This window comes from Muntiacus reevesi, chromosome 2 (assembly GCF_963930625.1).
Source record: "Muntiacus reevesi chromosome 2, mMunRee1.1, whole genome shotgun sequence".
In the NCBI taxonomy this organism is placed as follows: Eukaryota; Metazoa; Chordata; class Mammalia; order Artiodactyla; family Cervidae; genus Muntiacus; species Muntiacus reevesi.
This window is the reverse complement of record NC_089250.1, coordinates 270,832,528-270,847,612: the sequence shown is the minus strand read 5'-3', so window position 1 is coordinate 270,847,612 and position 15,085 is coordinate 270,832,528. Positions and strand designations below refer to the sequence as shown.

General features: G+C 42.0%; 1 pseudogene; it reads left to right on the top strand.

Moving 5' to 3' along the window:
• Positions 1–4,980: 4,980 nt before the first annotated feature.
• LOC136157583 (zinc finger protein 420-like) lies at positions 4,981–13,292 on the top strand (annotated as a pseudogene).
• The last annotated feature ends 1,793 nt before the right edge of the window (positions 13,293–15,085 follow it).

Genomic DNA, 15,085 nt, shown 5'->3' with positions numbered 1-15,085 from the left:
TACTACAAGACTCTAACTGTTTGGCCCTGAGGAAATTTACTTAAAAAAAATTATAGTCATAGTCAGGTCACTGTGATACTGCCAGACGAGATCCCCTCACTGGGCCAATTAATAATGCCTACTCTGACTCTGGCATAAATCTGAGCCTTTGTCTATGACTCAAGCTCAATCAGAGCAACAAGAGAAGTTTCAGCAAAGGAATAAGAAATGTCCCACAATTATGAGATAGATTTATATAGATAACACTAGGCTATGGTAATTTAGGTTTAAAGTCTCCTCTGTGTTGAAAACAATTAAATCATACTAAAGATAATCAGTCTAGTAACACTAGAAAACTGGGCTGTGTGCCTTATAGATGGTGGTGCCAATGTAAAATTTCCCTGAAAGATAAAGATTCATACAGAATAGACTAAGTCAGATGACCTGAGATATACTGGGCTACATCTAATGGAAGCTCTTAAGCCTGACTTGTGATTTTACTAATACTGCTGGCTATGTTCTTGTATTTCACCTGTTTTACAAAATTGCTGTTTCTTACACTGCCAAATGCGTGACTGAGGCCTCTGATAACATAATATATAGTTCCCTATGAGATCGATGATGATAACAGTGTAACTCTAGATATGAAAAAAAGCAACAAGAGGGAATGTTTTCCTGGACCAAGAGGCTAGTAAGACAGGTGGTCCAGAGAATTTTGGATATTGTTTTATGGCCTAGTCCAGTAACAGCACATTGAGTGGCCTGTCAACAAAATCTTTGCCAAACCTGATAATGGACATTCTCAGCACCATGAGATAAAATGGTCATGAAATACCCCCCTCAAAATCATGGTCAAGTTTATGAGCAAAAGGGGCTCTGCCAACTGAAGATTGACACTTGCCATCTACATCTACAGAGATTAAATCATGGCCACTGCAACTGCTGACTTTCAACAGCCCTGAAAGGAGTTCAAGGTAAAAATCAGGAATGAGGCACTCTGTGCTCTGCAACAAACTGACAGAACAGGCCTTCAGATAGTTAGATCTTTTCAGGAGATTTTATGAGTCCCAATTCTTGCATCTTCTCATACCTAGAGAAACACTGACATCATTAATGGTGACATCTGCTTTGACTATTAAAGAAAATTTTACAATTAAAAGTCAAAATAGAGTAGTTATGTTTCAGACATCCTGGAAAATAATGAGGTGTTACTATGGGTGTAATTTCAGATTAGACATTGTATTGCTAAACACTTGAGTTTTCTGAGTCATGTCAGGCTTAGGTGCCACCATTCTCAAAACAATGTCTGCTGGAAGCTAGTAACGTATACCTTACTTTTTATAAAATTAGGCAACTGGCCATCTGGCTAAAAGTCTCCCCGAAGTGTCCAGACTGAGTTTCAGGCCTATTCTTCTAAAAGAAAAAAGAGAGATTTATTTTGTCTATTAAAATTCCAGTTATCCCTCCTCCAGCTACTACTAATTAGGTCTGTTACAACAAAATGGCAGACCAAGGGATTGAGATTTTAATCATACAATGCTCAGATCTAGGACTTGGAACTCAGGAATACTTCCAATTCAGTGTCTCTTCTACAAGCTGAAGTAGTCCTATGCCCCATTTGGACAGGAAGTTATCACAGTCATAGTTGCCTTGTTCCCTAAATTAAAACTGAGTAGGACTCTGTGGGGTAGCGACTATGGAGAACAGATCTGCTGTGTGTTCTCCATTTCTCATCTGTAGGATATAGGCTTCATTCAGCCTCCTTGTCCTTCCCTGAGTTCCAAAGGGTGGATTCAAACGATTGCTAATCAGGGAAGGGAGGGAATACAGAAACAGAGGAGAAACAATCAAATGGTGGTACAGCCTTGAGACAGGGTCCTGGTTCTTACTAAAAAAAAAATATGCATAACAATGTCTTTGAGTTCTTCTACAGAACTGGAGCCCCCACCTAGGTGGAGGATGGTAACTTCAGACTAAACACAAGATTCCTGGAGCACAGCTCTGTTGCTTCACCACCAGCCAATCAAAAAAAAAAAAAAAAAAGTCACAAACCCTGCGGCCCTCACCCCAAATGTTGCCTCCTGTTTCTGGGGACCAGCGATGACCATCTTGTTTGGTCTCCTGTTTGGCCCCTGTCTATTTCTTCTCTGAGAGGTGCCAACAGTTTCAAACTAAATTGCTGTTATTACAAGGGTGAAAGCTGGTTTCAGATGTGGAATACCCCAACTTAGATCAGGTAGAGAGAGACTTCTGCTCTGCTAGGCAGGCCTACGCCCAGGCACAGCAGGAAGAAGTTACAGAAGAAAGAGACCTCTGTCCCAATTCCCAAGAAGTAACTTGAGCATGAAGTCTCTCAGCGGGGAGCTGTTAGGGGAAGCACACTGACTGAAACCGCCCACCCTGGCCAGTCACCATAGTAACTATTTGCATGAGTTGTTTTATGACAGGAGACCCTGATAAGGAATAAGGAACTAATAAACCACCGGAAGAGTTGGGGAAAGGTCAAAAGGAGACACCGCGTGTCCGTCCACTTCCGTCCACTTCCCAAAATCCCTCTTGCTAGCATCCACCTTGGCTGAGCGATGCGTGGGCCTCCAGGAAAGACTCTGAATTCGAATGATTGGCCAAAGACCACCCGGAAACTAATCCCATCACCAGAAAACCCAAGACTGCGAGCCACGTGGCAGAGCAGTTCTCCTGGGTTACCTTACCCTTCTGCTCTCCCCCCAGGTGCCCTTCCCCAAAAAATCTCTTGCTTTGTCAGCACATGCGTCTCCTTGGACAATTCATTTCCGAGTGTCAGACTAGACCCCAGTTTCAGGCCCTGGAAGGGGTCCCCCTTCCTGCAACAGTTTCTTTTCCAAGAAAGCGGGGAAGGAAATGCCTCCAGGCTCCTGGTCTCTGAAGTTGGAGGTGCCACGCCTGCAGAGAGGTGGTCACAAAGCAAATCATTTTGTGAAAACCTGTGTCCCCAGGCTGCAGAGGGGTGCTGAAAAAATCTAAGGACAAGGGAGATCTTTGGGAAGAATTTTGCAAGTAAAGCCTGACAGGAACCCAAGACCCCCAGGTGATTCCCACCACTCACTGACCTCTCCCCTCCCAGCCCCCAAGGGTACAGTCAGGCTGTGGACCAACACAGGCATCCTAGAAAGAGCCTCTCCCCAGGGTATCAGGTTGACCTTTGTTTCTAGAAGTTTGCGGGGAGCGGCTTGAAAGAGCTGACTCTGGGAGCTGCCTTGATTGATTATCAAGGGTCCCTTCAAGGACATAGCTCTCTGTCCCGCCACCCCTCTCCTGGAATCCAAAGTTAATCAGAACACTAGTAAGCCTTGAATGCACACATGATGCAGATAGATAAGCCTTTCACGACCACCCTTAAGATAAACTGGATGCCCTTCTTAACCCTTGAGGTTATCAGAGAGTTCTGGTGATTGTTATCTCAAAGTGATGTTTATGGAAAAATATTTTCTCTTCTTAAGATTCTCTTCTTGGTTTAGTATAAATGTAACCCTGAGAAATAAAGAATCATCGCTGACTGCAGCGATCCTCTCGATCCCATCTGTTCTGTCTCTTTATTTCTTAGCCTAAAGGAACGCGCCGTGTTGCTAGCTGAAATCTCCCGGCTGGTCCAGCAGAAGTTCCCTCCCTAAACCCTCCCTTCCTGAGGTCTCCAGTGTGAGGTTTCCCCTCAGGGCTCTGAATGCGGGTCTTCCTCTTGCATTTTTTTCAAAACCCTCAAGGCTGGGTCAGGTAGCCCAGAAGCAGGGTCCATTGTCTCTCGTGAGCTGTTCTCTGTAACTCGAAAAGGAAGGAGAAGAACTAGCCTGGACAATCTGCAAATAGTGTAGAGCACCAGGATGTGATTAGCATTATCAGGTTCGTCTTGATACCCCACTCCAGATAGGGAACACAGAAAGTCAAAAAGGAGCTCAGAAAAGGGTGAGGGAAACAGGAAAACATGTTCTCTTTCCCTGCAGCAGTTGCAGGTTAAACAGCTGCATGGATGCTTTTGAAGGTATTTACTCAACATGCAGATGTGAGTTTGGGATGTAACATCCCCAGAGAAGACGCAGAGCAGGAGGAAGAAGAGGAGGAAATGGCAGCTTCTCAGGTGCGTGTCCTTTTCTTCCTGAAATGCCTGGACTGCAAACCTTTAGTTCTCTGCTGCTAATTTTTCTGCTTAGGATGCTTGTTATCACCTTATTTTTTCCCTTTTTTTTTTAATAGTGAAAACCAGCTCTTCAGGTTTCATCTCCCTGATGTCCCAGAGCCTTTTCTCCATTGTCTGTATCCCGGCTCTAAAGCATGTTGAATTCTCAGCATGAAATACTGACTTTCAATGTTGAATACATTCACTTTGTGAGAGATGAACACGGGGAGGCACTGGTATCTGAGATTCCCTTTGGGATGTGGTTCGGTGCTGGGATCTCAGGGAAGTCGTTGAAATGTCATGATGAATTTACATGTGAATGCAATTCAGCTCTTTAGAACAGGAAGAACAGGAGTAAAAAAATGTCCTTGTTAATCGAATGAACTCAGCATTCCAGAACTTGTCAGAAGTTAAAGTAGCATAGGCAATCCTCTATACTGATAAGAAATATGTACTAAAAAATGGACTATTAAGCTACAGATCATGGGAGGTATATAGGAGGCGGAAATTGCAGAAAACTGACATTTTTCTTGATAGATTGAGAACATGGTTTTCCTAATATTGCCAAAATACCTGGCAGTGATAATGCATTTTTCCATGTACCCTATGACCTCTGATGTTCACTGGTTCAGGTGCTTCTGTGAGATTTCCACGCTATGAAATTCATTTTTTTTTTTTTTTTTTCTGTCTTGATCAAGGGTCTTGGAAAGAAAAAGTGATGGATATGCCTATCACAGTTAATGAGGAAATGCCGTATCTTCTTAGTCACTCTTTGCTTTGAAAAATGAACACTGTCAGGTAAAACAGATGCACAATTTGAGAGATGTGAATTAAGTTTTATTTGGGGCAAAATGAGGACAGCCGCCCAGGATACAGCACTTCAGATAGCTCTGAGAGACTGCTCCAAAGAGACAGTGGGGGAAGGTCAGTATGTGATTTTGGTGAAGGGGGAATTCAGTGCAGTCAAGCGCTTACTTTACAAAAGGTTTTCTGCCAGTCGTGGGGAGCTGATGTCATCATTTAGTGGTTTAGTGCTTTTGTAGATATGAAGAGACGCAAGGATTGGGATCATGAAAGCAGTTCTTGAAAATATCTAACTCTTTAAAGACCTGTGCCACCAGATTTTGCTGGAGCAGAATGCTTCAATCCACCCTGAACTCCCTCGAGGGAATTGAAGTCAACAGTTGGAGCACTAAAGGGTTCATTCTCCCCAGAGGCAGATGGCAAACGCCCTTGTTTTTGTTGTTGAGCCACTGGAAATTGACAACACTCACGCGTGTTTAGTAGAAATGCTGGGGTTTAGGAGTGGGGGTTTTCATCACTCAAGCCCAGGCCTGATCATTTCCAGTAGACTCCACACTCACATCACAGATAGAGTCTCGTCACATTTCTGTATTTTCCAAAATGTTTACAAGAATCATATTAGTGCTAATCTATGTTCAACTGTGTTAAATTTTAAAATATAGCTCCATGCAAATGATACAGACTTTGCAGGACATTAAAAGATTCAGAACCAGAGCTCTCTAATTTTTTATCATTGTATATGTCTGCACCTTAGTCTATTTTTAAAAAATTAAAATAATATCATCCTCAAATATTTATGTACACTTTCAATCAGTTAAAAAATATCCTGCTTTTATTGACATCACAATTTTTCTCTATTACTATTAATAAGTATCCCATTTTAGTGTATGTCTGTATGAATGAACCTGTTAACATCATTTGATTGATGTTTTTCTTTTTCTTTTTTGAAGATTCCCTGAAGCAGGGAATAGCTACCCACTCCAGTATTCGTGCCTTGAGGATCCCATGGACAGAGAAGCCTGGCAGGCTACAGGCCCTGGGGTTGCAAAGAGTAGGACACAACTGAGTGACTAACACTTTTCTTGCTTTTAGTATTATTTACAAGTACAGAAATTTCTATAAACTTTCATTAGAGTTAGCTCTGTGCATTTGTCTGTGTTTTATTAAAGTCTAGAGTCATAAACTGAAGTAAAAGTTAAGCTGTCATTTAAAGAATGTTTGTTAAAATATTTGCCAAAAGATGCACCAGCAACATTATAGATTTTACATTATTTCTGTTATACATTCAAGACTCTGAAAAACTGTCAGAAAGATATATAGTATGTACCAGATCATTAAAGTGATTCTTGTCACCGAGGTTACTATCCTATCAGACCTGTAAAATCTGTAAAGCACTTAAAGTTCAAAGTTAAATATGAATTCTTTGCTTACTATTCTGCTTCGTTGCTGTTCAAACATTGTCACTCATGGAGGAGAATTTTCAACATTACTAGTTCAAATAAGCTTGTTAACAATGTGGCATACTGAGCCCACTCCAGAACATTTGGATCAGGAAGTGCTTTTTAAAAATATTTCCTGTTTCTTTTGATAGACAGTTTATCCTCTGTCAACTGAGTACAACACTCAAAAATAAATATGCCAGTGTTGATCTGATTATTTTGTAATTTTTCTTCTAAATCAGGAGAATTTCTGTAGTGGTTGATGGATCATATCTCATCCTCTTTTCTTGGGGTTAAAAATGTGGTAGAAAACATTACCGTGTAAAAATTATATTGTATAATACCAGTCACTCTCCTAAATCAAAACCATTTCTCTTGCTGGTTTCATCTTGGGTCACATTAGGAAGACTTCCCACGGCCCCGTGGCATCTGTACTTTGTATTTCAGGGACGGCTGACGTTTCAGGATGTGGCCATAGACTTCACTCAAGAGGAGTGGGAATGCCTGTTTCTCAGTCAGCGGGAATTGTATAGGACGTGATGTTAGAGAACTACAGGAACTTGGCCTCCTTGGGTGAGGATTACTTCTTTCCAGAATCCCTTATCTACCCACTGGGTTTTGGTTCCTGTATTTCTAGAATGTCTCCTAGAATCTTCTGCTTCTTACAATAGTTTTAGATCCCTGCTTTCTATGGGAAAATGGGTGTTTCTGAGTTGAGAAAGAAGACTTCATGATGATTCATTATGATTCTGACTTTTCCTTGATGTGATCTGCCTCCTTCTTCTAGGTTAGTGGTAATTCTCTAGGTTCTGTGGTATAAGAGGGTGCCACTCTCCTTTTCAAATCAGATTTCTACTAGTTACTTACTTTGGCCTTAGTAGTACTTGGCTAGAATCTCAAGATCTTTTCTTTATGTATTTGTTAGTGTTATAAAAGTGCATTCGATAAAGTGTTTGGGGATATAATTTTCTAGGCTATATTAACATTCAACCATGCCTTCTCTACAGTGTTAATATAATGAGCAAGATTACAGTATTTTTTCCGACTCTTTACGATCCCATGGGATAGTCCATGGAATTCTCCAGGCCAGAATACTGGAGGTGGTAGCCTTTCCCTTCTCCAGAGGATCTTCCCAACCCAGGCATCAATACACAGGTCTCCCACATTGCAGGTGGTTTCTTTACCAGCTGAGCCACCAGAGAATGTTAATGCAGCCTAGGAAATAATGTCCCCAAATACTTTATTTCTAGGCTGTATTAATATTCTACCATGCCTTCTCTGGGCTTCCCAGGTGGCACCAGTGGTAAAGACCCTGCCTGCCAATGCAGGAGACGTAAAAGAAGTAGGTTCGATCCCTGGGTTGAGAAGATCTCCTGGAGGAGGACATGGCAACCCACTCCAGTATTCTTGCCTGGAGAATCCCATGGACAGAGGAGCCTGGTGGGTTATAGTCCACAGGGTGGCAAAGAGTCAGACATGACTGGAGCGACTTAGCACACGTACCTTCTCTTCTCACCTGAATACATGTTAGAGTGGAAACTGATGAGTCTCTAGCAACACAAACACTCCTTTTCCTGATAGCAGGTCTTGTGGTCTCTAAGCCGGACCTGATCACCTTTCTGGAGCAAATGAAGAATCCCTGGGATGTAAGGAGACTGGAGATGCCAGCCATATACACATGTAGGTGTGAATGGATGGAGCCGATGACTCAATGACAGGTCCAAGGATCAGTAAGGAGTTCATCCTCTGTCATGTGGTTTGGGAAGATCTGCTTCAGTGGAAATGATTTTAGAGAAGCCTGGGTTTCTTTCTGCTGCTGTCTTAGGCGGATATCACGTGCCCCATCCTGTCTCTTAAGTCATTCCTGAATTCATCTCCACTGATTACTTTTCTCAATCACAGTGAGAACTGAAAACCTCCTCTTGGCCTGTGACAACGTGCATGAATCAGTTACTATTGCATTTCCTGGGAGCCCTAGGAAAACTGTGCACGTTTCTGAATGACTCTAAGACGCTCCTATTAAAGCTTGTTTCTACCGCTAGATGGTAGTATGTGAGTGGAATTGTAGACCAAATTGTAGTGCCAAAGTTGTAGGAATACTGTGGACAGAGGGGTTTTTTCTGACATAATGTCTAAAACACTGGAAGCTACAAATATGATCTTATAAATTTTAAATTTAAGTAATTTCTTCACTGCATAATCCAAAACCTCCCTAAAGAGAAAGAATGCAAATCTCAGTGTTACTTCAAAGTTTCTGTTTTCTTCATATGAACTCATATGAAACGTTAAGTGTATTTGCTGCAATTCCTCAATGCTAAAAGACTTAAATATATTCAATTAGCTCAAAGAATTTTCAAATAAATTGGCATAAGATCTTAAAACATTTTCCACTATGTTTTTAATGGTTTCAAGCTATTACAATTTTTAGGTAATATAACCTTTAAGAACATTCTCATTGGAGTACAACTGGTTTACAATGTTGTACAGCAAAGAGAATCGGTTTTAGTATATACCTACTCTTTTAGATTTCCTTCCCAACTAGATCTCCGCAGAGCATTGATAGTGTCCCCTGTGTTCCCACCATATTTTTAAAGTCTCATTTCTTATTTAATTTCTCAAGAACTACTTCTTTATTAATTAATCTTGTTATCAGCTTCCCCAGACTTTGTCCTATGTGTCCTCACTTTCTGATTAGACCTACGTCAGTATCATTTCTGATGTTTAGATTGAAACATCTAATGCTGCTGTTGCTAAGTCGCTTCAGTCGTGTCCGACTCTGTCCGACCCCGTAGACGGCAGTCCACCAGGCTCCCCTGTCCCTGGGATTCCCCGGGCAAGAACAGTGGAGTGGGTTGCCATTTCCTTCTCCAATGCATGAAAGTGAAAAGTGAAAGTGAGGTCGCTCAGTCGTGTCCGACTCTTAGCGACCCCATGAACTGCAGCCTACTAGGCATTTAAGATGACTTAAGTCAGAAAGTAATCATTAGACTGCTGTCTCCTCTTCATTTAGTGGTTCTTGTAGCTTTTTGTCTTGCTCCTTCCTCTACACCATACTTCTTAGTCCTCTCATTTTGTCACATTTTCTGGGTTTGTGGTCTGTTCTGCAGGCTGCAGGATCCTAGCTCCTCTTGCTCTGTTGTCTTCCACCTGGGGGGTGAGGTTGGTCCACAGGCTTGTGCCCTTCTCCCCTTGATCTGGGCTTTGATTGCTGTTACTGTGACCTGAGCCTGCCCTGGATATTGAGGGGAGCTTCCCCGTGGCTCTGTGGCTGTCACCACCCTGTCTGTGGTGGGTCTGCTCCCTGGTTGGTGGAACAGAGCCCCCATATCTGTTTCTTCGCTGTGATTCTGATCTGTGGTAGAGGCAGGTGGGATTGGAGCACACCCCCTGGGAGAGAAGCCCCTGAGGATTCCTGCTCTGGGGATGTTCCCCTCGGGGTGTGCTCACGCGTTGTGTGAGTCTCACATGACGCTGATCAGCACTGCACTTGGCCCCACCTCAATCATGGGTATCTCTGCACATGGCCCTGGTGTCTCTCAGATGTTGTTTTCACCAAGTCACCAGCAAAGATCCAGTGAAATCAGGGCCCAGAATTGCTTTCATGGAGCTGGATCCACTGTGATGCTATGGGGCAGCTCAGACTGTGGCCTGGCCCCACCCCCTCACGTACATTCCCACAAAGTCTACAGTTGCTAAAGCTACACCTCCATGACTGGGGGAGCCCTGGTTGTCCTTCAGATGCTCTGTAGGGACTGAGTTGACAAAGCCGGTTGCCTGGGTAAAAGCATGGTTAGCGCAGCTGCGAGGAGAGACTTCAGCTTTTCTTATTTAACCCTGGGGCTCAGCTGTGCTTTCAGCTCCATCTGAGCATGGGGCCCACGCACAGGTGTCTGCTCCAGGGGCTGCCCCAGAGCACAGAAGTCGACTGCCAATGGAGGAAGGGCATGGGGGAGGCCATGGTGGGGGCTCAATAGAGCCCATTCGGGTGGCAGCCCTTCCTACTTCCAGGGACAAGGGGCCAGCACAGGGGGAGAGAGGCTGCGGTGGGGTTCTTCCCTTCGGGCATCACTCAACAATGGCGCTCTGCTCTATGGTGGTTCAGGCTTCCTCCACAAGCAACCCATTTAGAGAGCTTCTCCCTCCCTCCCGTTCCCTCAGGATGTCTCCTCATAGCCAACAGCAGCCCTCTGCCTGGGTCTGCCCTCCACACCCCACGTTCCAGCACCCAGCCCTTGTCTGCAGCTGTGGACACTTTCTCAGGCGGGTGGACAGGGCAGGGGTCAGTACCCCATGTGCAGGTCTCACTCTGTCCTTCTGCCACAGACTGTTGCCATGTTCTCTTCCCACAGAGAATGAGGCTCCCCTTCTGTCCCAACTGAGCTCCCCCAGTGAGAGGCTTCTCCGGACATGGAGACCTCCTCTCTTCAGATCCCCCCCCCCCCAGGGTTTCAGGTCCTATCCCACTTCCTCTCCTCTTCCTTCTTTCTTTGGTCCTACCTGGCTAAGTGGGAATCTTTCTTGTCCTTTTAGGTGTTGTAGGTCCTCTGCTAGTGTTCAGAGGGACCTCTGTGAGAGTTGTTTCATTTCTGATATATGCTTGATGCATTTGTGGAGAGAGATGAACTCCAAGTCTGCGTAATCCTCTTGCATCTTGATTCTTGTGTCTCTATTTTCTCTACATTTTTAAGGATATTCACTGAGAATAGTAGATTTGATATCTTTTACTTTGATAAACTTTTATTTTGTATCTTTTTGCTATGTCTTCTCACAACATCTGTGCTTTGATGTCAAAGAATCCAAGGTTAGAAAATTTAATCCAAAAGGCAAACCTAGGAACATATGGAAGAGCTCATCTTAGAAATGAACATTTAATGAAAGACCAGGAATATACGGGGCTTTGTAAAAGGCCTAGAAGAAGTTTATATGGACATAAAGGAACTGAGACAGTTTCACATAATGCAGACATTACTGCCAAAAGAAATGAGCAATGTGAGTCAAATTGGGGAAAACACCCATTTCAGTTATCAACATCTGCATAGAAGTGTATCTTTTCAAGCAAAGGTTTAAATCACTTTTTGAAACATACACGTTCTCTGAAGGGAAATGTGGAAAATCTGGAAAGTCATCCAGTCTCTACTGCAAATACTCATTCAAACCACTCTGAACACAAACTTAAATTACACATACATTCAAGCACGTCTGAAAACCAGAAATTTAAAAATGATGGGGAAAACTCACAGTATAATCAATTTGAGGGATCTGTGAGCAAGGGGTCGTTATTCTTCCAGCAACAGACAGTTTCTCTCTGTTCCAAAATGTGTAATGTTGATAATAAAGGAAAAGAGTTAATCCCACCATCATTGTTCAGTACACATCATGATATGGTTAATATGGAACAACTAACTTCTCACATGTAATAACATGAGTCAGGCCTTATGTAAGAGTTCTACCCCCAATAATTACAAGAATATTTACAATGGAGTGAGAAGCTATTCATGCAATGAAACTGGATCTAAAACTGTACAAGACTCTAATCCTATGAAACATCAGGGACCTCAATCTTCAGACAAGGATTCTAAAAATAGTACATGTAGGGATGTCTTTTATCAAACATCAGGTCTTCCACTAAAGAAGAGTACACATACAGGAGAGAAGGCTTATAATTGTGAATATAGTGATATTTCTAATCAGTCTTCAAATCTTACTCAACAGCAGTATATTCAGGATCCACAGAAAAGTCACAAGTGTAAGAAATGTGAGAAAGCCTTTGCTAATTCATCCAGTCTAAGTAGACACAGGAAAATTCATTCAGGATGGAAACCTTTCAAAGGTACAGAGTGTGGCAATACCTCTAATCAGAATTCAAAGCTTAGTCAAGATCAGCAAATCCACACTGGCAAGAAACCTTATTAATGTAAGGAATGTGGAAAAGCATTTATGTCTTGCTCAAATCTTAGTCAACATCAGCGAATTCATACAGGGGAGACGCATTATAAATGTACAAAGTGTGGCAAAGTCTTTAATCAGAACTCAAAGCTTACTCAACATCAGCGAATCCATACAGAGCAGAAACCTTACAAAGGTAAGGAAAGCGGCAAAGCCATTTTTAGGTGTTCACATTTCAGTCTGCATCAGCAAGTTAATGCTAGGGAGAAACCAAGCAAATGTAAAGAATGTGGCAAAGTGCTTCCTTGTAGCTCATGTCTTACTCAACATCAGGTAATTGATATGCAGCAGAAATCACACAAAGGTATGAAGTGTGGCAAAGCCTTTAATCAGAAGTCAAATCTTACTCAACACCAGAGAATTCATACTGGAGAGAAGCCTATAAATGTAAGGATTGTGGCAAAGAATTTAACCAGTGCTCAGGTCTCACTTACCATCAGAAAATTCATACTGGAGAGAAGGCTTATAAATGTAAGGATTGTGGCAAAGCATTTAGACAGCACTCATGTCTTACTAAACATCAAGTAACCCATACTGGAGAGAAATCTTATAAATGTAAAGAATGCGGAAAAGCCTTCAGTCACTACTCAACTCTTACTAAACACCAGAGAATTCATACTGGAGAGAAGCCTTATAAATGTAAGGATTGTGGCAAAGAATTTAACCAGTGCTCAGGTCTTACTTACCGTCAGAGAATTCATACTGGAGAGAAACCTTATAAATGTACAGAATGTGGGAAATCCTTTAGTGAGAACTCAACTCTTATTCAACACCAGCGAATTCATACTGGGGAGAGGCCTTATAAATGTAAGGATTGTGACAAAGACTTTAGCAAGCCCTCAAGTCTTACTTACCATCAGAGAATTCATACTGGAGAGAAACCTTACAAATGTAAAGAATGTGGAAAAGCCTTTATCAAGAACTCACATCTTACTCAACATCAGAGAATTCATACTGACGGGAAAACCTTGTAAATGTAAGGAAAGTGGCAAAGGCTTTAATCAGAGCTCTCACCTTACTAAACATCAGAAAGCACATATTGGAGAGAAACTCTAGTAATAAGTGATGAAAGATGTTTGTCCTAAACATACACTTCAGGAAATACAGGACCATTTATTTAAGTAAGATAACGAATGACATGAAAAAATGTAGAAAAGTATTTGATGGAAATTAAATCTAAATAAATACCAGAAATTGCACACTAGGAAAAGTGAAAGTTGCTCAGTCGTGTCCAACTCTTTGCAACCCCAGGGGCTGTGTCCATGGAATTCTCCAGGCCAGAATACTGGAGTGGGAGGTAGGTTCTTACCAACTGAGCTATCAGGGAAGCCCGCACACTTGAAAGCATTTCATCAATTCTATTTGATTGTTCATTCATCCAATTTGAAGTTCCTCTTCAGGAGAAGTATTGTAGATAATAATCCATAGTTAAAACATAGAAAATTGGTATGTTAGTATGGATCACAAGATGAAGGGTTGGTATTTAGAAATGTACAATTATTAGCAATATATCTTTGTTTATATTGACACGATTTGTGATTATTTGAAAACCAAGATATGTTATTGAACTCTCAAGTTACTCCATGCTGCTATGCTTCATTTTTAGTGTGTATGCAAAGTTATGTTTTTGATGATTGCTACTCAAAGATGAGACAAGGCCTTCTATACTAGAGAGAAATAATTTATACTTATTCTCCATTAGGAGATTAAGGACACAGTGATGCAGCATGTACACCGAACATTTAAATGCACGTGTTAGTCATTCATGCCAAACATCCCTATAGGTCACCATGAAATAAGTGTTCAGGGAGTAATTCCACATATTAAAGTAAGATGCACATTTTCAATAGTTATATCACTTGCATTTGAAGGAAAATACCATGACAGTTCACTGAACTCTTGATGTATCTTTATAATATCAACCGATGTCATGAATATTAGTTGATATGTTTCAAATAATGATACCTCTGATACCCTAGAAATGTATGGAAACCCTTCTCAGAAAAGTCATGTAATTAGTGTACATCTTGTTTCATTTGTAAATGATTAGCCTCCATTTTGTAACCGTAGAAATCACAGTTCTGAGATCATTGTATCAGAGGAATGAATATCGTTGTTTATGCTTGTAATCTGTATTTAATCAGTTACACAGTGGGTTGGAAAAGGTTTTATTCTTTTCTATGTGTGATAGTACATGTTAATAAAACTCACGGTTTCTTGTGATAAAGCCGCAAAGTAATGAAAGAAGTGTCAACCTACTGATTTAAGGTCACGGGGAAGAATACCTAACAATAAACTCTTTGTTAGCACAGAGGGATGATATCTATAACAATTAGTTTCCTTACTGCCTTTACGACTCAAATAATTGGATATTTCCCATCATTTCTCCATTGTACTTTCCTCTCTCTGTAACTGCTGGGACATTGTGACGGTTCCAATGAGGATCATACAGAGTAATGTTGAGAGCTTACCTGAACTGCTCCATGCTGTTGCTGCCTCAGCATCTGTCTGCGGAGCAGCATCTACAGCTCCCTGAACTCACGCTAGCCAGCCCTGTGAGCACCTGCTCTAGACAACCACCCACCTTGTGATCAGCAGTCTTGCTGAACCCCAGGTTCTACTTCACAGGCTCCCCCCTTCAATGACACCCTCACAGTGCTCACCAGATTCCTGCTCCCCTTGGTTTGAATGGACCCATCCACACTCAGCCTGGGGAGTCCACAGCACTTCACCCAGGGTCTCTTATAAAGCCCTGAACCCCAAGCAC